This window comes from Lutra lutra, chromosome 13 (assembly GCF_902655055.1).
Source record: "Lutra lutra chromosome 13, mLutLut1.2, whole genome shotgun sequence".
Lineage (NCBI taxonomy): Eukaryota > Metazoa > Chordata > Mammalia > Carnivora > Mustelidae > Lutra > Lutra lutra.
Genome location: NC_062290.1, coordinates 87,360,302 through 87,382,714, shown reverse-complemented (window position 1 = coordinate 87,382,714; position 22,413 = coordinate 87,360,302). Strand labels below are relative to the sequence as shown.

The window sequence follows — 22,413 nt, the reverse complement described above, 5'->3', positions numbered from 1 at the left end:
TCTTTGCTGTGTGCTCCCGCCTCTAAACCAGCAGTTGTCTCCAGCATCCTCCTTAAGGGAACCAGTTCCCACCAGGAGGTATGTTTCCGGGAAAGTGCTTCTACTAAGCACTACATGAAATGCTTGTGTTGTAGTTAATCATGCAACATCAAGGAAGACGGAATCCCTAGCAGGAAACCATCAGAAACTTCACCTTCTGCTTCTTTCGTGATAATGGTTTGACGGAGGGGTAAGGCTACTAGAAGAATCTGAAAAAGATTTTTTTTTAAAGATTGTATTTATTTATTTGAGAGAGAGAGAGCCTTTGGCTCAGGTCATGATATCAGGGTCCTGGGAGGGAGCCCCACATCAGGCTCCATGCTCCGTGGGGAGTGTGCTTCTCCCTCTCCTTCTGCCTGCCACTCCCCCTGCTCATGCACACACTTGCGCTCTCTCAAATAAATAAAGTCTTCACAAAATAAAATAGGGGCACCTGTGTGGCTCCGTTGGTTGAGCCTCTGCCTTCAGCTTGGGTCATGATCTCAAGGTTCTGGGATCAAGTTCCACATTGGGCTCCCTGCTCAGCCAGGAGTCTATTTCTCCCTCCCTCTGCCTCTTTGCTGGCTTGTACGCGCGCTCTCTCTCTCTCTCTCTCTCTCTCATTCTATCTCTCAAATAAATCTTTCAATAAAATAAAAAAATAAATAAAAATAATGAAATGAAAGGAGATGAGATGAGATGAAATGAAATGGAAAAGGAGCTCTCCAGCAGCTGGGTAATACAAAAAAACATTCTTGGAAGAGGTGCCAGAGAGGATGCACAGACTCTCGGGGAGCAAGAAAGGGGGCGGGTAGGACAAGAGGTTGACCTGTAGAGTGAAGTCTCTTGAAGACAATGACCACATCTTATTTGGCCTTCAGCCTTCCTCCCTTGACCAAGCACCTCACACAAGAGCTGGCCTTTCTGGGGAAGGAAGGTCTGAGGCAAGGAGAGGGAAAGCGGCGCAGGCAGCTGAACTGGAAAGAGGACAGGCGTGTGCAGGGAGGGACGGGGACCTGACAGAGGTCCCAGCTATTGGGGAGTGAAACACAGAACGTCTGCCTTCTGACCACCAGAAGCAAAGGGGCGGCAACACAACAGGGTAGCAACAAGAGGTTTGCACAAGTAGGAGGTGATGGGAGAAAGGGAAAGCCCTTGATACAAGAACCAGCAGAGAAAAGCTCAGCATTTAATCTGGAAAGGAATCCCTGAAACCCCTCTGCACACCCAGCCGAGGACGCCCGGCCCCCGAAAGCCAGGCTGCAGCTCCCCAGCCCCGCGGACACCATCGGGAACGAGCTTTCTCTGGCTGCACCGCCCCCGATCACCGGTCCCGCCGCGCCCCTTCCGGCGCCTGTCCGTCACGGCCCTAAGCCCAAGAAAGCGCATCTCACGACGGTCCATAAACCAACTTACCAGGAATACATGATGGGCTTCATAATCCCAGGCCAAGAGGATATACCATCCCAGCACATCGCTTTCCAAACAGTAGCCACTGTAAAAGTAGGAGGAATAACTCCGTTGACTTCGATGTTTCCGTACGGTAAGACTTGTTTTTCAAAGCTCAGCAAGGTCAGACCAACGTTAGCTCTCTAAGATCGGATTTCAACCTGTTCTTTGAAATGTCAAATACTTTTCCCATAGATCAATATTTGATACCACCACTAGCCTACCAGGTAGCAGAGCCTGTCCTAAATGTATCAAAATCAACTCAACTTCTTCGGTGGGAAAATGCATTCTGGCAGGCCTGAAGTACCAGCCATGGCCTCGGACACTACCCAGCAGGAAAGGGACTCCGCAGTGCCCAGAAGCAAACACCCCTGCCCTCAGGGCACACGGCTGTTGAAACAGGAGTGCGTGTGACAAGGGAGAGAGGGCCTGACAGGCCCCAACGCAGAGGCAGCCTCTCGGCGACCCACTGACACAGAGGAGCATCCTGCACGGGGAGGGGGCACTGAAAAGGCCCCCCGTCGCTGGTTTCTGTCCTCCAGAGCACCCCCTCTCTCCACACCTCCACCTCTCACTCCTCACCCAGGTGAGTGGCTACACCACCTCCTTCAGAGAGGAAAGCTGACTTCGGCTCTGCTGGGCCCCTCTTTTAACCTAAATGTTTCTCTATCTTCTCTAGGTCCTCTGCTCCCACCTCTGAGAGAGGCAGCTAGCCACCTGCGACCCAGAGCCAACCCCTGGTCTGGGCCTGGGGCTCAGCAACCCCCTTCCTGGTAACCCCAATCTCTTAAACTCTCTTGGTCCCTCTGAGGGACCCTCTGAGAACACCTGCCGTCCTCCTCAGTCTTCAAAAGAGCTCTGACCCTTGAACTCTAGGCTGCTTCCCATCAGACACCCTGCCCTCCTCAGTACCGCACCCCCTCACTACCAGCCACTGGGTAACACTCTACCTAAGCAGTGGAGCTGCTCCCTCCCAGGCCACCAAGACCTCCCAATTTGCCGAGGCTACTGGCCTCAGGCTCTCCCACCTCTTGGTAGCTTTAAACACAGTTACTAGGCCCTCCTTCTGGAAACTCCTCCTATCCCCTTACCTCTGGCCTTCTCCGCTGCTTTTGTCCTCTCACCTTTCAGAGCTTCTCCGCAGCCCTTGCCCTGGAGGCCTGGCCCCAGCTTCACCTTCACCGCCACCTCCTGCGTCTCACACTTTATGCAGCAGCAACAAGAAAACCAACCAAACACAGAATGTCCACTGAACTGCCTGAGGCCCACCCACTCACCCACCTGTTTTCCACCTGCCTCCTGCAGCCAGGTTCTGCTCAGGCTGCCCCCTTTTTATGACCCCGAGCCGTGGCTCACCAAACTTCCTGACCCTTTACTACCAACAGCTGAGAATTATTAAGCCAACACCTCTAAAACACAGATGTTTATTTGTAAGTTAAACATACATTCTAATGTACCAAAATGTTCCATACATTATAAAAGAAATTATTACAGCAATAAAGACGAAATAAATAAGGTAAAATGATTATTTTACATTATTCACCAACAGTACAAAAAGCCTTCATTCTCATTAATTAAGTTTTAATAGGAGCATGTGACTCATACGCTTCCTTTTTCCAGTGTTTGTTTTTTTTTAAGATTTTATTTATTTGAGAAAGAGAGAGAGCATGAGTTGGGGGAGGGGCAGAGGAAGAGGGAGAAGCAGGTTTGCCAAGGAGCAGGGAGCCCTACACGGGGCTTGATCCCAGGACCCTGAGATCATGACCTGAGCCAAAGGCAGATACTTAACTGTCTGAGCCACACAGGCACCCCTCTGTCAGTGTTTTAAATACACTTTCTACAGGGGCACCTGGCTGGCTCAGTTAGTAGCACATGCGACTTGATCTCAGGCTCCACACTAGGCATGGAGCCTACTTAAACACACTTTCTACAGATGTGCAATATACATACAGAAAAGTGCACACAGCATAAGTGCACACATCCAAGAATTCTCAGAGTGAATACATGCACCCAGCAGCCAGACAAAGAGAAAGAATATCACCAGCCACCCCCCTCCAGAAACCACTGCATCCCCTTCTACTACATCCCATCCCCCAAGGATAGCCACTATTCTCATTTCCAACAGCGTAGATGAGTTCTGTTCAAATCTTAAATGAATGGGATCACAGAGTTTATAATCTTTGTGTCTGAATGAATACTGTACCTGTGACATTCATCCTGATTTTTCATCGAATTGTTATTCATTAACTCTTACTGACTACAGCTGTCCACGGTGGGAGTTTACCACATGGATTCTACTGCTGATGGACACTGGGATTTTCCAGCCTGGCCTATGATAAGGTGGTGCTGCTCCAAACATTCTTGAGAAAGACATTTGGTACACATTCGTATGCCTTTCTATAGGGTTGACACCCTGGAGCGGAATTGCTAGGTCGTAAGTAAGTGTATGTTCAGCTTCAGGAGAGGATCGTCTACCCACGTGGCTGACGCAGTTTACACTCCCACCAGCAGGGCATGGGAGTTCTGGCTGCTCCACATCCTCTTCAGCATGTGATATGGTTTTGGTTTTGTTTTCATTATAACCACCCTGGCAGATAAGATATCACAAAATAAGTATTACAGTTCCTTGTAAAGATGGGGAGAGTGAAATTAAGTGCCTCTCTCAAGCTCACAAACCTAAGGGAAGTCAGAGCAGGATCTCAGGTCTTTGGACTTCAAAACAGGTACTGTTTCCATTTGCAGAGAAATACTATTTCCAACATCACAAGAGGCTACAGCACTAATAAAAGAACATGCTTCTGGACTGCACCCATGGACTATGCCCATCCAAAAACTCAGCTCATGACAGGGAAAGCAGCATAAAATGTGTCAATCCAACTTTGAGACAGACACATAGAAAAAGTCAAGACATATATACCCCAAGCATTAATAAGAAGATAATGGCTGATAAAAAAGAAAAAATCTTGCCATTTGCAACAACACGGATGGACACAGAGGGTATTATCATGCTAAGTGAAATAAGCCAGACAGAGAAAGATAAATACCACATGATTCCACTTATATGCAGAATCTTAAAACAAAACAAAACACCCAAACTCTTAAATACAAAGAAAAAAATGGTGGTTGCCAGACCAGAGGTGAGGATGAGGTCATGGGTAAGGAGGTGAAAGGGATTAAGAGGTTCAAACTTTCAGTTATAAAATAAGTAAGTCAACACCAAAATAAAAAGCCTTTGTACAGCAAAGGAATCCATCAACAAAACAAAAGGCCAGCCTAGTGAATTGGAAAAGATAGTTGTAAACGACATATCCAATAAAGTATAATACCCAAAGTATATTAAGAACTTATATACCTCAACACCAAAAACACCCCAAACAATCAGATTTTAAAATGCCCAAGGGATCTGAATAGATATCTTTCTCAAGAAAATATACAAATGGCCAGGGGCGCCTGGGTGGCTCAGTGGACTAAGCCTCTGCCTTTGGCTCAGGTCATCATCTCAGGGTCCTGGGATCAAGCCCACATCAGGCTCTCTGCTTGGCAGGGAGCCTGCTTCCTTCTCTCTCTCTGCCTGCCTCTCTGCCTACTTGTGATCTCTCTGTCAAATAAATAAATAAAATCTTTAAAAAAAAAGAAAAAGAATATATACAAATGGTCAACAGACACATGAAAAGATGCTCAACATCACTCATCATCAAGGAAATACAAATCCAAACCACAACGAGATATCACCTCACACCCATTAGAATAGCTAGTATCAAAAAGACAGGAAATAACAAGTGTTGGCAAGGATATGGAGAAAAGCAAGCCTTTGTTCACTGCTGATAGGAATGTAAATTGATGTAGCCATTGTGGAAAAGAAAACACTTATGGAGTTTCCTCAAACAATTAAAAATAGAAATATCATATGATCCAGTAATTCTACTACTGGGTATTTACCCAAAGAAAACAAAAACACTAATTTAAAAAGATACATACACCCATATGTTTGCTGCAGCATAATTTACAATAGCCAAGACATGGAACCAGCTCAACTATCCACTGACAGAAGAATGGATAAAGAAAACAGAGCATACATATATACACAATGGAATATTATTCATCCATAAAAGAGAATGGGATCTTGCCATCTGTGACAACATGGATGGACCTAGAGGATATCATGCTAAGTGAAATTAGAGAAAGACTAATACAATATGATTTTGCTTACAAGGAGAACCTAAAAAACAAAACAAAACAAAACAAATCAGACTCTTAAATACAGACAACTGATGGTTGCCAGAGGGGAAGTGGGTGGGTGACAAGCAAAATAGATAAGGGGGATTAAGAGGTACAAAGTACTGTACCAGTATTAAATAAGTATTAAATAAAATAAGTTACAGGGCTGCCTGGGTGGCTCAGCTGTTAAGCAGCTGCCTTTGGCTCAGGTTATGATCCCAGGGTCCTGGGACCAAGCCCCATATAGGGCTCCCTGCTCAGCTGGAAGCCTGCTTCTCCCTCTCCCATGCCTCCTACTTATGCTCCCTCTCCCACTGAGTCTCTCTCTGTCAAATAAATAAATAAGATCCTTAAAAAAAAAAAAAAAAACTACAGAGATAAAAAGTACAGCACAGGGAATATATTCTATAATAACTGTAATCATAATGTATCATGACAGATGGTAATTACATTTATCATGATGAGCACTGAGTAATGTATAGACTTGTCAAATCACTAATCACTGTTATACACCCGAAACTAATACAACATTGTATGTCAACTATATTTCAACAATAAAAACAAGAAAAAAGAGATAATGGCTGCTTTTTAATTTTTTTGGTCCATCTTTTTTTTTAACTTTTCTACAATTAATATTTAATAATAAAGAAAAGAGGAAGAGGAGTCCAAGATAGTGGAGTAGGAGACCTTAGCTTCCTCTGGTCCCAGGAATTCAGCTAAATAGCTATCAAATCACTCTGAACACCCGTGAACTCAACCAGAGGTCAAAGAAAAGAATGGCTGCAACTCTACAAATATAAAAATGCCAACTTTCTGCAAAAACAACAAGACGGGAAAACACACCTCAAGAAAGAGAACAAGAGGCAGTACTGACTGCCAGGGACCTAGTCAGTATGGACGTAAGTAAGACGTCAGAATAAGAGGTCAGAATAACAATCATAAAGATACTAGATGGGCTTGAAAAAAGCAGAAGACGCTAGAAAATTCCTTTCTGGAGAAACAAAGGAACTAAAATCTAACCAAGTTGAAATAAAAAAGGCTATTAATGAGATGTAATAAAAAAATGGGAGGCTCTGACTGCTAGGATAAATGAGGCAGAAGAGAAAAATAGTGATATATTAGACAAAATGATGGAGCATAAAGAAGCTGAGAAAAAAAGATAAACAACTACTGGATCATGAGGGAAGAATTCGAGAGATAAGAGACACCATAAAGCAAAACAATATGAGAATAATCGGGATCCTAGAAGAAGAGGAAAGAGAAAGGGGCAGAAGGTACATCGGAGCAAATTACAGTGGAGAGCTTCCCTAATCTGGGGAAGGAAACAGGCATCCAAGTCTAGGAAGCACAGAGAACTCCCCTCAAAATCAATAAAAATAAGCCAACACCCTGACATATAATAGTGAGACCTGCAAATCTCAGACAAAGAGAAAATCCTGAAAGCTGCTCAGGACAACAAATCTGTAACCTACAAGGGTCGAAACATTAGATTTGGCAGCAGACCTACCCACAAAGACCTGGCAGGCCTGAAAAGACTGGCATGATACATTCAAGGTGCTAAATGAGAAAAGTATGCAGCCAAGAGTACTTTATCCAGCTAGGATGTCATTCAAAATAGAAAGAGTGATAAAAAGCTTCCACGATAAACAGAAACTAAAAGAACCTGTGACCACCAAACCAGCCCTACAAGAAATATTAAAAGGGATCCTTTAAGCAAAAAGAGAGCCCTTGGGGCGCCTGGGTGGCTCAGTGGGTTAAGCCGCTGCCTTCGGCTCAGGTCATGATCTCAGGGTCCTGGGATCGAGCCCCGCGTCGGGCTCTCTGCTCAGCAGGAAGCCTGCTTCCTCCTCTCTCTCTGCCTGCCTCTCTGACTACTTGTGATTTCTCTCTGTCAGATAAATAAATAAAATCTTTAAAAAAAAAAAAAAAGAGAGAGAGAGCCCCAAAGTACCACAGACCAGAAAGGAACACAGACAATATACAGAAACAGTCATTTACAGGTAATACAATGGCACTAAATTCATATCTTTCAATAGTTACTTGGAATGAAATGGACTAAATGCCCCAATCAAAAGACACAGTGTACCAGTTTAGATTAAAAAAAAAAAAAAAAAAAAAAGGCAAGATCCATTGATATGCTGTCTGAAAGACACTCATTTTATTTAAAGTTTTTTTTTTTTTAATTTGACAGACAGATCACAAGTAGGCAGAGAGGCAGGCAGAGAGAGAGAGGAGGAGGAGGCAGGCTCCCTGCTGAGCAGAGAGCCCGATGCGGGACTCGATCCCAGGACCCTGGGATCATGACCTGAGCCGAAGGCAGAGGCTTTAACCACTGAGCCACCCAGGCGCCCCTGAAAGACACTCATTTTAGACCCAAGGAAACCTCCAGACTTAAAGTGAGGGGGTGGAAAACCATTTATCATGCTAACGGACATCAAAAGAAAGCTGGGTTGGCAATCCTTATATCAGACAAATTAGATTTTATTTTTTTTAACATCTTATTTATTTATTTGAGAGAGAGAGAGAGAGACAGTGAGAGAGAGCATGAGCAAGGAGAAGGTCAGAGGGAGAAGCAGACTCCCCGTGGAGCTGGGAGCCCGATGCGGGACTCGATCCCGGGACTCCAGGATCATGACCTGAGCCGAAGGCAGTCGCCCAACCAACTGAGCCACCCAGGTGCCCACAAATTAGATTTTAAACCAAAGACTGTAATAAGAGATGAGAAAGGACACTATATCATAATTAAGGGGTCTATCAAACCAGAAGACCTAACAATGATAAATATTTATTCCCCTAACATGGGAGCAGCCTATTATATATGCCCATTAATAACAAAATTAAAGAAACACATTGATAATGGTAGTAATAATAGGGGACTTTAACACCCCCCTCATTGCAATGGACAGATCATCTAAGCAGAAGATCAACAAGGAAACAAGGGCTTTGAATGACACACTAGACCAGATGGACTTCACAGATATATTCAGAATATTCCATCCTAAAGCAACAGAATACATATCCTTCTTGAGTGCACATGGAACATTCTCCAGAATAGATCACATGCTGGGTCACAAATCAGGTCTCAACTGGTACCAAAAGATCTGCATCATTCCCTGCCTATTTTTGTACTACAGTGCTGTGAAACTAGAGCTCAATTACAAGAAGAAATTTGGAAAGAAAACTAATAAATGGAGGCTAAAGAGCATCTTACTAAATAATGAATGGGTCAACCAGGAAATTAAAAAAGGATTTTAAAAATTCATGGAAATAAATGAAAATGAAAACACAACTGTTCAAAACCTTTGGGTTGCAGCAAAGGCAGTCCTAAGAGAGAAGCACTACAGACTTTTTCTTTGTTTTTCAAGAAACAAGAAAGGTCTCAAATACATAACCTAAACTTAACATCTAAAGGAGCTGGAGAAAGAACAGCAATAAAACCTAGCAGGAGAAGAGAAATAATAAAGATTGAGCAGAAATCAATGAAACAGAAACCAAAAGAACAGCAGAACAGATCAATGAAACTAGGAGCTGGTTCTCTGAAAGAATTATGAAGATTGATAAACCCCTGGCCAGACTTATCAAAAAGAAAAAAGGAAGGACTCAAATAAATAAAATTATGAATAAAAGAGGATACATTACAACCAACATCAAAGAAATACAAACAATTTTAAGAACATATTATGAGCAACAATATGCAAAAAAAAAAAAAAATAGGCAATCTGAAAGAAATGGGTCCATTCCTAGAGAGTATAAACTACCAAAACTGAAACAGGAAGAAATAAAAAACATGAACAGACCCATAACCAGCAAGGAAATTGAAGCAGTATTCAAAAAATCTCCCAACAGGGGCACCTGGGTGGCTCAGTGGGTTGAGTCTCTGCCTTCAGCTCAAGTCATCATCTCAGGGTTCTGGGATCGAGCCCTGAATCAGGCTCTCTGCTCAGCAGAGAGTCTGCTTCTCCCTCCCTCTCTGCCTACTTGTGATCTCTCTCTCTCTCTGTGTCAAATAAATAAATAAATAAATAATCTTAAAAAAAAAAAAAAAATCTCCCAATAAACAAGAGTCCAGGGCCAGATGGCTTCCCAGGGGAATTCTACCAAACATTTAAAGAAGAATTAATACCTATTCTTCTGAAGCTGTTTCAAAAAATTGAAATGGAAGGAAAACTTCCAAACTCTTTTTATGAGGCCAGCATTACCTCCTCAATCCCAAAACCAAAGACCCCACCAAAAAGGACAAACCAATATCTCTAATGAACATGGATGCCAAAATTCTCAACAAAATACCAGCCAATAGGATCCAACAGTACATTAAAAGGATTAGGCACCACGACCAAGTGGGATTTACTCCTGGACTGCAAGGGTGGTTCAACATCCATGAATCAATCAATAAAGAAATAAAGAAAGGACAAGAACCATATGATCCTCTCAAGAGATGCAGAAAAGGTATTCGATAAAGTATAGCATCCTTTCTTGATTAAAACTCTTCAAAGTGTAGTGACAGAGGGAACATACCTCATTATCATAAAAGCCATATATTAAAAGCCCACAGTGAATATCATTCTCAATGGTGAAAAACTGAGCTTTTCCCCAAAGGTCAGAACATGGCAGAAATGTCCACTATCACTACTGCAGCTCAACAGAGTACTAGAACTCCTAGCCCCAGCAACTAGACAACAAAAAGAAATAAAAGGCATCTGGTATGTGGAAAATCCACAAGACTCCACCCCAAAATTGCTAGACTCATATGGGAATTCAGAAACATGGCAGGATATAAAATTACTGCACAGAAATCAGTTGCATTTCTTTTTTTTTTTTTTTTTTTTTAAAGTGGGATGGGACCTTATATACCTTCACATCCAAGCTTGCCAAACTGTATTCATCCTTTATCTACCAGTTTAATGCCTATCTGGTCCAAGCAGACTCTCTCCATTTTTTTTTTTTTAAGATTTTATTTATTTGACAGAGAGAGAGAGATCACAAGTAGGCAGAGAGGCAGGCAGAAAGAGAGGGGGAAGCAGGCTCCCTGCTGAGCAGAGAGCCCGATGTGGGGCTCGATCCCAGGACCCTGAGATCATGACCTGAGCCAAAGGCAGAGGTTTAACCCACTGAGCCACCCAGGCGCCCCTGCATTTCTATAAACTAACAATGAGATAGAAGAAAGAGAAATTAAGGAGTCGATCCCATTTACAACTGCATCCAAAACCGTAAGATAACCTAGGAATAAACCTAACCGAAGAGGCAAAGGATCTATACTCAGAAAAGTAAAGAACACTAATGAAAGAAATTGAGAGAGACACAAAGAAATGGAAAACGGGGGAGCCTGGGTGGCTCAACTGGTTAAGCAGCTGCCTTGGGCTCAGGTCATGATCCCGGGGTCCTGGGATTGAGCCCTACATCAGGCTCCCTGCTCAGTGGGAAGTCTGCTTCTCCTTCACCCTCTGTCCCTCCTCCTGCTCATTCTCTCTCTCAAATAAAGAAAATCTTTAAAAAAAGGAAAGAAAGAAATGGAAAAATGTTCCATGCTCATGGACTGAAAAAACAAATATTGTTAAAATGTCTATGCTACCTAGAGCAATCTACACAGTCAAAACAATTACTACCAAAATACCATTAGCTTTTTTCACAGAGTTGAAACAAATAATCCTAAAATTTGTATGGAACCAGAAAAAAAACCTGAATAGCCAAAGGGATGTTGAAAAAGCAAAGCAAAGCTGGTGGCATCACAATTCCAGACTTCAGGTTCTATTACGAAGCTGTAATCATCAAGACAGTATGGTACTGGTATAAAAACAGACACACCGATCAATGGAGCAGAATAGGGAACCCAGAAATGGACCCTCAACTCTGGTCAACTAATCTTCAACAAAGCAGGAAAGAATGACTATCCAATGGAAAAAGGACAGTCTCTTCAATAAATGGTGTTGGGAAAACTGGACAACCACATGCAGAAGAATGAAAGTGGACCATTTCCTTACACCATTCACAAAAAAATAGACTCAAAATGGATGAAAGCCTAAATCTGAGACAGGAATCCATCAAGATCCTAGAGAACACAGGCAGCAACGTCTGTGGTCTATGATCTCGCCCATAGCAACTTCTTGCTAGACACGTCTCCAAAAGTAAGGGAAACAAAGGCAAAAATGAACTATTGTAACTTCATCAAGATAAAAAGCTTTTGCACAGTAAAGGAAAGAGTTGACAAAACCTAAAGATAGCCAACAGAATGGAAGAAGTATTTGCCAATGACACATTAGATAAAGGGCTAGTATCCAAAATCTATAAAGAACTTATCAAATTCAACATCCAAAGAACAAATAATGCAATCAATAAATGGGCAGGAGATATGAAAAGACACTTCTCCAAAGAAGGTAAAGACACACACAAAAAATGTTCAACATCACTCAGCACTATGGAAATACAAATCAAAATTACAATGAGATATCACCTCACACCAGTCAGAATGGCTGAAATTAACAATACAGGAAACAAAAGATGTTGCTGAGGATGTGGATAAAGGGGAACCCTCCTACACTGTCGGTGGGAATGCAAGCTGGTGCAGCCACTTTGGAAACAGCATGGAGGTTCCTCAGAAAGTTGAAAATAGAGCTACCGTACGACCCAGCAATTGCACTACTGGGTATTTACCCCAAAGATACAAATGTAGTGATCCGAAGGGGCACGTGCATCCCAATGTTTACAGCAGCAATGTCCACCATAGCCAAACTATGGGAAGAACCCAGATGTCCATCAACAGATGAGTAGATAAAGAAGATGTTGGAGATATATAGATATAGATATAGATATAGATATAGATATAGATATACATACATACACACACACACACACACACACACATACATACATATTGGAATATTACTCAGTCATCAAAAAATGAAATCTTGCCATTTGCAACGATGTGGATGGAACTAGAGGGTATCATGCTAAGCGAAATAAGTCAACCAGAGAAAGACAATTATCATATGATCTCACTCATAAGTGGAATTTAGAAAACAAAATAGAGGATCATAGGGGAAGAAAGGAAAAAGTAAAACAAAATGAAAGCAGAGAGGGAGACAAATCATAAGAGACTCTTAATCATAGGAAACAAACAGGGCTGCTGGAGGGGAAGGAGGTGGGGGGTGGGGTAACCAGGTGACAGATATTAAGGAAGACACGTGATGTAATGAGCACTGGGTATTATCTAAGACGGATGAATCACTGACCTCTACCTCTGAAACCAATAATACATTGTATGTTAATTAACTGAATTTAAATACTACAAATGGGGAAAACAATAAAATTAAAAATAAAAAAATAAGGAAAAGAACTATTTTTCTTAAGGATTTAATTTATTTATTTGAGAGAAGGAGAATGAGAGATAGCAAGCAGGAGAGGGGAAAGGTCAGAGGGAGAAGCTCCCCGCCAAGCAGGGAGCCAGATGGAGGACTCGATCCCAGCACTTCAGGATCATGATTGGAGCCAAAGGCAGCCAATCAACCAACTGAGCCACCCAAGCGCCCCAGAAAAGAATTATTTTTTTTAAGAACTATTTTTTTTTAATTGAGACATAATTACATATCATAAAATGGGCCCTTTTAAACTGTAGAACTCAGCAGGTTTTAGCATATTCACGAAGTTGTATGTATGGTCATCCTCTCTACCTAATTCCAGAATATTTTCATCATCCCCAAAAGAAACCCTGTACCCGTTAGCACTCCTATTCCATCATCTCCCTGGCAGCCACTAACCTACTGTCTCCATGGATTTGCTTCTTCTAGACATTTCATAAAAACAGAATCCTGCAGTATGGGCCCTTCGTGTCTGGTTTCTCTAGAACGTGTCCAGGTTCATCCACATTGTAGCATGAATCAGTACTTTGTTGTTTTGTAGCTAAATAATACTGCATCCTGCGGATGTGCCCGGCTCTGTTTGCCCATTCATCAGCTGGTGGATATTTGGGCTGTTTCCACTTCGGGGTAGTATGAATAACACTGCTACTGCTGTGAACATGCCCGTACAAGTTTTCGCGTGAGCGTCTGTTTTCAATTCTTGTGGGTACATACCTAGCAATGGAATTATTTGGTCACAAGGTAACTTGATGTTTAATTTTTTAAGAAACTGCCAAATTGTTTTCCAAAGAATCTACACCATTTTACATTTCCATCAGCAATACGCCCTCCTACAGAATGACGGTGCAGTGGGCGCCTGGGTGGCTCGGTCAGTGAAGCGGCTGCCTTTGGTTCAGGTCATGCTCCTGGGGTTCTGGGATTGAGTCCCGCATTGGGCTCCTTGGTCAGTGGGGAGTCTGTTTCTCCTTCTCCCTTTGCCACTCCCCTCTTTCTCGCCTTCTTTCTCTCTCAAATAAATAAATAAAATCTTAAAAAAAAAAAAAATTGGGGCGCCTGGGTGGCTCAGTGGGTTAGGCTGCTGCCTTCGGCTCAGGTCATGATCCCAGGTCCTGGGTTCGAGCCCCGCATTGGGCTTTCCGCTCGGCGGGGAGCCTGCTTCCTCCTCTCTCTCTGCTTGCCTCTCTGCCTGCTTGTGATTTCTCTCTGTCAAATAAATAAATAAAATCTTAAAAAAAAAAAAAAAAATTAAGGTGCCAAGCAAACCTCTCAGGGCAGTTCAAAAAGATGAGGCCCAGAGGAGTCACCACTAAAGTGGCCCCAGGCATACTGTACACCTGCACAGCACTTTATGAGCTAAAAAACACACGCCCAGGCGGACTGGAGGGCAGGGGGCTTGCCTCCAAACCTTTTTCCCACCATGTCCGTATAGTTCTGTGTAGGGCACAGTGTGCCCATGTGCATGATCTCTGGTTTAAGCAGGAATTCCTGCTTTTTCCATTAATTATGGCTTCATGTTATATCTTCTCACCATGATTTCATGTGTATTATATTTCACACTCATCATCACAACTACTACTTTGAAATCATTTTATACTTCAGTGGTTCCATTCTCACTGCCAGTCCTCTCCTTCTTTGACTTGCCCATGGACGGTCTTTTATATTAATTCACCTCTCAGTGACATAAGCATGCTTTCCAATATTTTCCCCCAGAATGGTGCATGGGTGTAGCAAAAGCTATACATAAGGTATGTCCTTGCACAACTGAAAAGAATTTCTGTTACCATCCAATAGGAACTAAAATGGGACAGAGAATAAAATTCTTTGGTCACAGCATTTTCCCTCAGAACTCAATGGACACTTGCCTCACTGCCCTCCAGCTCCTATGCTGTAAGTAAGTCTGAGCCTAGCTAAATTTTTTTTCTTTGATTTCCTCATCCTCCTGCCTGGATGCTAGTGGTATCCTCTCCTTATTCTTGAAGTGAAAAAATTATTTCACCTGGCTATTTAAGGTGGTAGCTAATTTTTGCTAATTTTGCCTAGTTCATGATGAGCCATTATAATATACAGATTCGGGTCCTTCTTCCGTTCAGAAAGCTCGTGGCTTCCTTCTATGCCATGTGTTCCCGTCTCCAATCAGGTCCATCACCCATATCTGGGGCCTCCTCTGCTACTTTCTCATCCCTTCTGAGAGCACCAGTGTCCTCCTCCTGATGCCCTGACTCTTGGCAGTGCCATAGTTCCAGATGCTGGCACCATGTGCTTTATCTCCTTATGTGCTCTGAGTCCACAAGCCCCTTCCTCGTCTCCGTCTGCTGACTCATCATCGTCTCACCTTTCACAGCATCTAGAACTGCTTGGAGAGGACAAAGAAGATGATGTTTAAAGGTGAGAAACCCAAATGTTTACCCAAAGCTTGCTCTTCCTCTATTTCCCGCATGCCTTTGCTCATTTCCCTTGATCCTGAGATCTATTCAGTGCCTCCTCTCTAGTGTTCCTTTTCATATTTGTTCATTTTCAGTTGAGGACAGGTGAGGTCTGGCCCGATATCTACCCAAAAATTGTAGACAGATTCTCTTTGGTCCCCTCTCTATTCACCCCAATGCACTCAAGGCTTCTCAGACAGGGCTGTGGGTGAAGGCCCAGCACAGCATCTGTCACTCAGCACCTGGGACCACGCTTCAGTGACTGCCTTCCTATCTCTTGCCTCAGTTTCCTCTTCTATAACACTGGAAAGCTGAGCTCACCTTTAAACATCACGAGGCTCTACATTTTTTTATAGTACTCTTTTAAGTCATACAGATCTAAACTTTCATTTTAATTTGGAGTCAATTATCCAGGATTTTATTAAATACATGTATAAGCAAGTAATAACCTATTTCTTAAGAAAACTTGCTATACTTTTTTTAAAGTTAAGCAAACCACAAATGTTAAGCTCAAGAAATAGACTTCATTTGATTATACATAAGAAAAAAGAGAATTATAAATAATTTACCAAAAGCTAGCAGAGCACATGCCCTAGGGAAGTACTGGGTATAAAATGTATACAAGAAAAGAAATTTAAAAAAAAAAAAGAAGAAGAAAGAAAAGAAAAGCAGACAAGAAGCTATACACAAGCAACCGAGAGCTAGTCTTTCCCTGTCAGTCTGCCCAGCATCCCATCCATTCTAGAACTTTCTGTCTTGTCTAAACACTGGAGACCAGGTAAAAAGCACTGTGATAACCATGTCATCGCTAGGCCTGTCTTTTCAGAGCCTACAGACATTATAAGGGTTAATACTGGTCAAGAGTTTTTAATTTTTTTTTTATTTTATTTGTTTATTTGACAGACAGACAGAGATCAGAATTAGGCAGAGAGGCAGGCAGAGAGGGAGGGGAAAGAGGCTCCCTGCTGAGCAGGGAGCCTGATGTGGGGCTTGATCCCAGGACCCGGAGTTCATGACCTGAGCCAAAGGCAGAGGCTTTAACCCACTGAGCCACCCAGGCACCCCAAGAGTTTTTAATTTTTATTATTAAATTTTATAAATTTTATTTATATAAATTTTATTAAGAGTTTTAATTTTTATTTTATTTATTTAATTTATTTATTTGACACAGAGAAAGATCACAAGTAGGCAGAGAGGCAGGCAGAGAGGGGGGGGGGAAGCAGGCTCCCCGCCGAGCAGAGAGCCCGACATAGGGCTTGATCCCAGGACCCTGAGATCATGACCCGAGCCGAAGGCAGAGGCTCAACCCACTGAGCCACCCAGGTGCCCCTGGTCAAGCATGTGTTTTTATTGGCACATGCTCTGCACACATTATCCCATTTAATCCCAGCAACCACCTGTTAGGGGCTTTCCTCCAGTGTCTCTGGCACTCCCACATGCCCTGCTGGGCATACCAAGAATGCAAGGTCCTGACCACCTTTAACCAGTCCATTTTTCAGGGTTGTGCCTGGGGGAATGAGACACTGTCTCCCTCAGGGCTGAAAAGCAGGCCTACTTACTGCCTGCTATAAAGCCACAGGTCCCCCAGATCAGTGTTTCCCAGCTGTGACAGAGCACAGCATCCATCCCAACCCACGGCATCACCCCCATGGGATGTGGGGGTAAGGGAAATGGACATACACACTGATGCTAGTAATAAAGTCTTTTGTCTGTGACTCAGGCATTACACAGAGATAGAAAGTAGACAGGGGAAGTTCTGCCTAACTCCTCCCAACCCAAGTCGTGCAGCCCACCTCTCCTAGATCCCACGACAGAGCTCAGCATACATCTTCCTGTCTTTAACTCCAGGTTTCTCCTTTCACTAACACTCAGCTGGAGTTTCCACTGCAACATGAGGTCAAGCAATTCTTTCCAGCTTTGAAAGCCAAATGGCCCAACAATGTAATAATTGTTCCCTCCCTCGCTATTGTGTAACTTCTGATGGCTCATGAATTAAGCTCCTGGACAAGTTAGGGGGCGGGGGGACAACACTTCTTTTCCAGTCTAGTTTCCTGCTCTTACCCAAGCACCATATAGAATTAATAAATTATTGGGGCGCCTGGGTGGCTCAGTGGGTTAAAGCCTCTCCCCTTGGCTCAGGTAATGATCCCAGGGTCCTAGGATCAAGCCCCACATTGGGCTCTCTGCTCAGAGGGGAGCCTGCTTCCTCCTCTCTCTCTCTGCCTGCCTCTCTGCCTACTTGTGATCTCTGTCTGTCAAATAAATAGATAAAATCTTCAAAAAAAAAAAAAGAATAAATTATTGCTTTATTGTAAGTTGTGAAGGTTCAACCATTTATAGGCCATATATACCCGGTTAATCTCCACTACTCTGAGACTCCACATCTATTAAATAGGGCCAGTAATGATGAGGCTGGCCCCGAATAGCCATCTTCTTCTCCTTCTTTAGTAACAGAAATTCTGGTTTTTAGATGGACATATGATTTCCTTGAATAGAGATTACATTTCCCAACCTCCTTTATTGCTCGGTGTAGCCATATGATAAAGATCAGGCCAATGGGATGCAAGAGGTATCATGCGCAAATTCTGGAAAGTGACCCCTAAAGGCTGGAATGCAGATGCAAAACCTAGAGATCCAGCAGCCATTTCAGGTCTTGAAGTGACCTCAGACTTGGAAGCCATTCCCAAGATAACCTCGTCATGAAACAAGACAGAAAGAACCTGAGCCTCTGACCACGTAGGCTCTATAACTCCCCAACCTGATTACCTCTTGACTTCTCACACATGAGAGAAATTTCTATCTTATTTATGTCTTTGTTATTTTAGTTTTCTGTCACTTGTACCCCGAACTACAGAGATGGCTCCCTCATAAGGAGAGAGATAAGGGTTATGAGAATATGTACCATAAAAGATACCCAACCGATATCCATTTTTATATTCCTCCAACAAAGGGTCCAGCACTGTTTTCATAGTTTTCACTGTTTTCATTTCAGCAGACAAACTCAAATATTTGTTGAAATGAACAGGAATCTGGGAGAATGAAGACCATTTCATTGCCCTAAAAATTTGTCAATGTTTCTACAAATTTATTTTTCCAGGTGAATATCACTATTTTATCAAGTTTTATAGATTATCTCACTGGAATTGCCAACATTTGGAGACATGGTATTGTCACTATTACTATGTTTAGACTTCCCTGGAAAGAGCCAGAAATTAAATGATGGCTTATCAACCAACTGATTTTCATCCTATCCATTCAAACAGCATTTAATAAGAGGCTACTCAGTAACAAGCCTAGTCATAAAAATGAGACTTCGGAAAGAAAAAATGAGACTTTGGCATTAACAACAAACATCAGGTAAAAATAATCTCTAATGCCACCTCCCCCAATGCCCAGCAAAATACTCAGGGAGAGAGAAGAGGTGATACAAATCCACACCATCACTAAAGACGAAGGCTAATGCACTGTTTTGTCCTTATCACCTCCAGCTGTTGACCCGGGAGCCTCTTGCCTCTCTGCTTTACAGCCAACAAAACTCCTTTGATCGAAGTTCCTGGCCTAGTGCTGTTTCATTTCCTATCACGTAATGTTTCTGGGATTCTCCATGGTCACACTTATCCTCTCGAAGTTTGAATCTTCGCCAGCGGATCCAGTCTTCCCTCCCATATGGTGATGTTCACACAGCTGAACTGATTTTTACTGAAGTTCTTCTTTAGGTCATACACGTGCTACACCGGCAGGGTTCCATCCAGTGCAGGTATCCGCAGCGGTACTCACACGAGGACCATATCATCGTCGTCGCCGTCATCACCGTCGTCACCATTATTGTTGTTCATTGAGCCATTATTCTGTGATAGATACTTTGTTAAGCACCTTCCCCATGCTAATATACCACTGAGTCCTTACTTACATTGCCCTAAGGTGGGCAATGTTATACCACCCACTTAAAATGAGAAAACTAACCCTAGTGAGTGAGGCCCCAGGAGCTTAGGTCACATTCCTAGGAACACACCATCCATAAGAGCATCTTCATTGGCTATGATAGTGTGTCCTTGAGCAAAAGCAGAATCTGAACCCAGCTCAGTCGGCCCCAAATTCTGAACCATTTCTCTATGTTCCTCCCATAAGAGCTGAATGGCATTTTATGCTCTGCTGGTACACATACTCCCACCCATTCATCTGCTCCCTTCTCTTTGCTAAGCACTGAAGGTTTTCAGCTCAATGAACATTAATCCTTCTTCTTTTTCCTTTCCTGAGGGGCAAATGACTTCATACTAGGGTGGTGGACCCTGATATTAAGGACAGCTGCTCCTCTTGAATTTTCCCTGATCCTTTCTCACCACCACTCAGCGGTGGTTTTCAGCACCAGGGCCAGTGCCAACCAGGTCTCTGCCCCATCCTACGCTTCCAGGTCTTTGGGTTCAGGGTAATAAAGACATATAGGATCAGATACCAGATTCTTGTTGACTGTTTCAGATTAAAGGCTCTTCACTGGGTTCTGTAAGCTGATCTCAGTCAGGCTACTCAGGCCTACCAGCGGGATGGACTTCCACTTTCCTAATTCAGGATCCTCCTCCATTAGCAGTCTGGGTAAACCTCACGTGCTCTAACTCTGAGACCCATCTGTAAATTCTGGAGATTATACAACAGGCTCTGAGCTGCTACCCAAGCTCAGGATACACAGGGGACCAAGGATGCATGTCCCAGTCACAGGGCTCCCACACCACCTTAGTCCAGTCTACATGGTTTTATCATCTTCCCAGGACTTCCATAGTTCTGATATCTCCCTTTCCTAGGATCTAGACACACACCCTCCCCACCAAGATTGCTGACCCATCCTGACCCAGACCCAGATGGGGCCCCAACTTTCCTGCTTTAGGAGCCAGAGATTTCAGACCAAAAGACCACCAGAATAAGGCATGAGGAGACTGCTTGAGAAGGTTCTAAGAGAAGCTGAAGTGTTGAGACACTGGCTGCAGCTAAGAGCCTCCCCTAGTCTTTTGCACACAGAAGCAAAATAACCAAAATAACCTCTCTCGTGTGAGACTGGCTTCAGCATTAGTGAAATTAAGAGTGTCAGTGGGAGGCCCTGGAGCACCCAGCTTCAGGAGGCAGGGGCAGAGGCCCTGCAGAGAGAGCTGGAGGGGATGGCCCAACCACCAATTTCCATACCATCATCTTCCTGGGTTACTCCTTCCTCACTGACCCTTCTCTTGCTCCTTCTCTGGCTCTTCCACTGTGCTCTCTACCCCTCATGCTGGTGCTCCCCAGCTCACCCAAGATCCTCTGCTCACTATGTAGAAGCTTCCTGGGTAATCCATCTCTCTCCTACCACTTCCAGGGCCAGCTATACAAGGAGGACCCCAAGTCTCTCTCTCTAGACCAGTAGGGCATCAGAACCACCTGTGAAAACTGTAACATACAGATGACCAATCTCTCTCCTGCAAACACCACGGAGGATTCTGATGCTCCAAAGACTGAGAACCACTGCTCTGGCCCAGACCTCTCTTTGAGCCCAAGACTAGTAGGCCAACTGCCAAATGCTATCCCCCAAGCACCCCAAATTCAGTTGGGCTATTGCCAAACCTGAATTCACTACTTGTCCTCTACTCATTACCCCTTTCCCATTCCTTATCTCTGTGACTGGCCCAGCCCCTCACATTACTAAAGTGACAAACCCTGACCATGCCTTCCCATCTGCTAAATCTGCGAGGGAGGCCTCTGCCTCAGTTTCACTCGAACCTGCCTCCTCCTCTCCATCCCCACAGCCAGGTTCAGGGATGACATCCCCTCACTTCATCTCGACACACCAGTCTCCTCCCACACCAACCATTCTCTACACCAGGATCATAACTAGCAGTGTTTCCCTCCTCCTGTAATTCCAGAATGACTCTCCGCTGGCCGCAGGATAATATCTGAACTCCCAAGCATTACCTTTGAGTCCCTCTGAGTACTGACCCAAAACCACCTCTCTGACCTCGTCTCCAGCAACCTCCTCCTCTCTGTCTTCAAAAGCCTCACACTCCAGCAACACCACACCGGCTCATCATTCCTGAGACGCAGCCTGCTCTCCCCTGCTTCTCTTACTCCTCACAATCTGTTTCCTCTGCTCATGTCCCTCTTCACCTGAGAAACTGAAAATCTCTCTTTAAGATCCCAGGAGTCAGATTTCACCCCACCAGCTTCCATTTCCACTACTTTCCACCCCAGACACAGCACCACCATCATTTACTTACGCCTCTCTGTCAAGTCTGTGGACCCCTGAGGGCAAAGCCGGCAGTGTCAAGCCCAGTTACATGCTCAGTAGATGTTTACTTCATGAGTGAAAACCACTAATGAGATCAAGAAGCAAAGGAAGCAACCAATCTTTAAAGCAATAAAAATAAAGCCACCTGCTATCTTGGAAACCACGGCAGGTACTGCTTCGGTAGCAGACGCTTTGGGTGATAGATGGGCGTTCTGAGAAAGAGTCAGCAAGTAGAGGATGTGTCAGGGAACACCTATCTGCACAGGTCAAGAAAACAGCATCGCGACCACCAACCCACCGGGCTGTGAACACTATGGCGTCTCCCTCACATTCAGTGCTCCAACCACACTGGCTTTCTGTTACATCTTGAATTCACCACCATGCCCTTGCCCCAGTGGGGACCGTGACCATGCAGCTGCCACCTCTTCACCTGGTCAAGTCTAACCAGTCTTTCCTCTGGGAAGCCACTCTGGGCCTCCCGGCCAATACTGCCCTGTTTACAGCCTCTACATACCCTGTAATCCTTTTCTGTAGCCATTGTCAATGCTGTAATTAATGTTTTCTATACTTGTTTGTTATTGTTTTTGTACTTATTTTTATACTTCTTTAACTTTGCTACTCGATTATGAGCTAAAAGATAGCAAGACCAGACCCATCTTTTTCCTGTACTGTGGCCTCACATAGACTCAGCAGACCCTGAACAGAA

General features: G+C 43.7%; 1 protein-coding gene across 15 annotated transcripts in view; it reads right to left on the bottom strand.

Annotated features, from left to right (window-relative positions):
* RALGPS1 (Ral GEF with PH domain and SH3 binding motif 1) overlaps positions 1-22,413 on the bottom strand; it is a 275,034-nt gene that overhangs the window by 241,617 nt on the left and 11,004 nt on the right. For 12 of the 15 annotated variants that reach the window (XM_047701132.1, XM_047701131.1, XM_047701141.1 and 9 more), the window contains exon 2: positions 1,435-1,513. The exons of 2 other annotated variants lie outside the window; for them this stretch is intronic. The gene's annotated coding sequence lies outside the window, so the exon portion shown is untranslated. Of the gene's footprint in view, positions 1-1,434; positions 1,514-21,852; positions 22,052-22,413 lie in introns of those variants that run through there. One more of the 15 variants, XM_047701140.1, reaches the window with a different exon arrangement.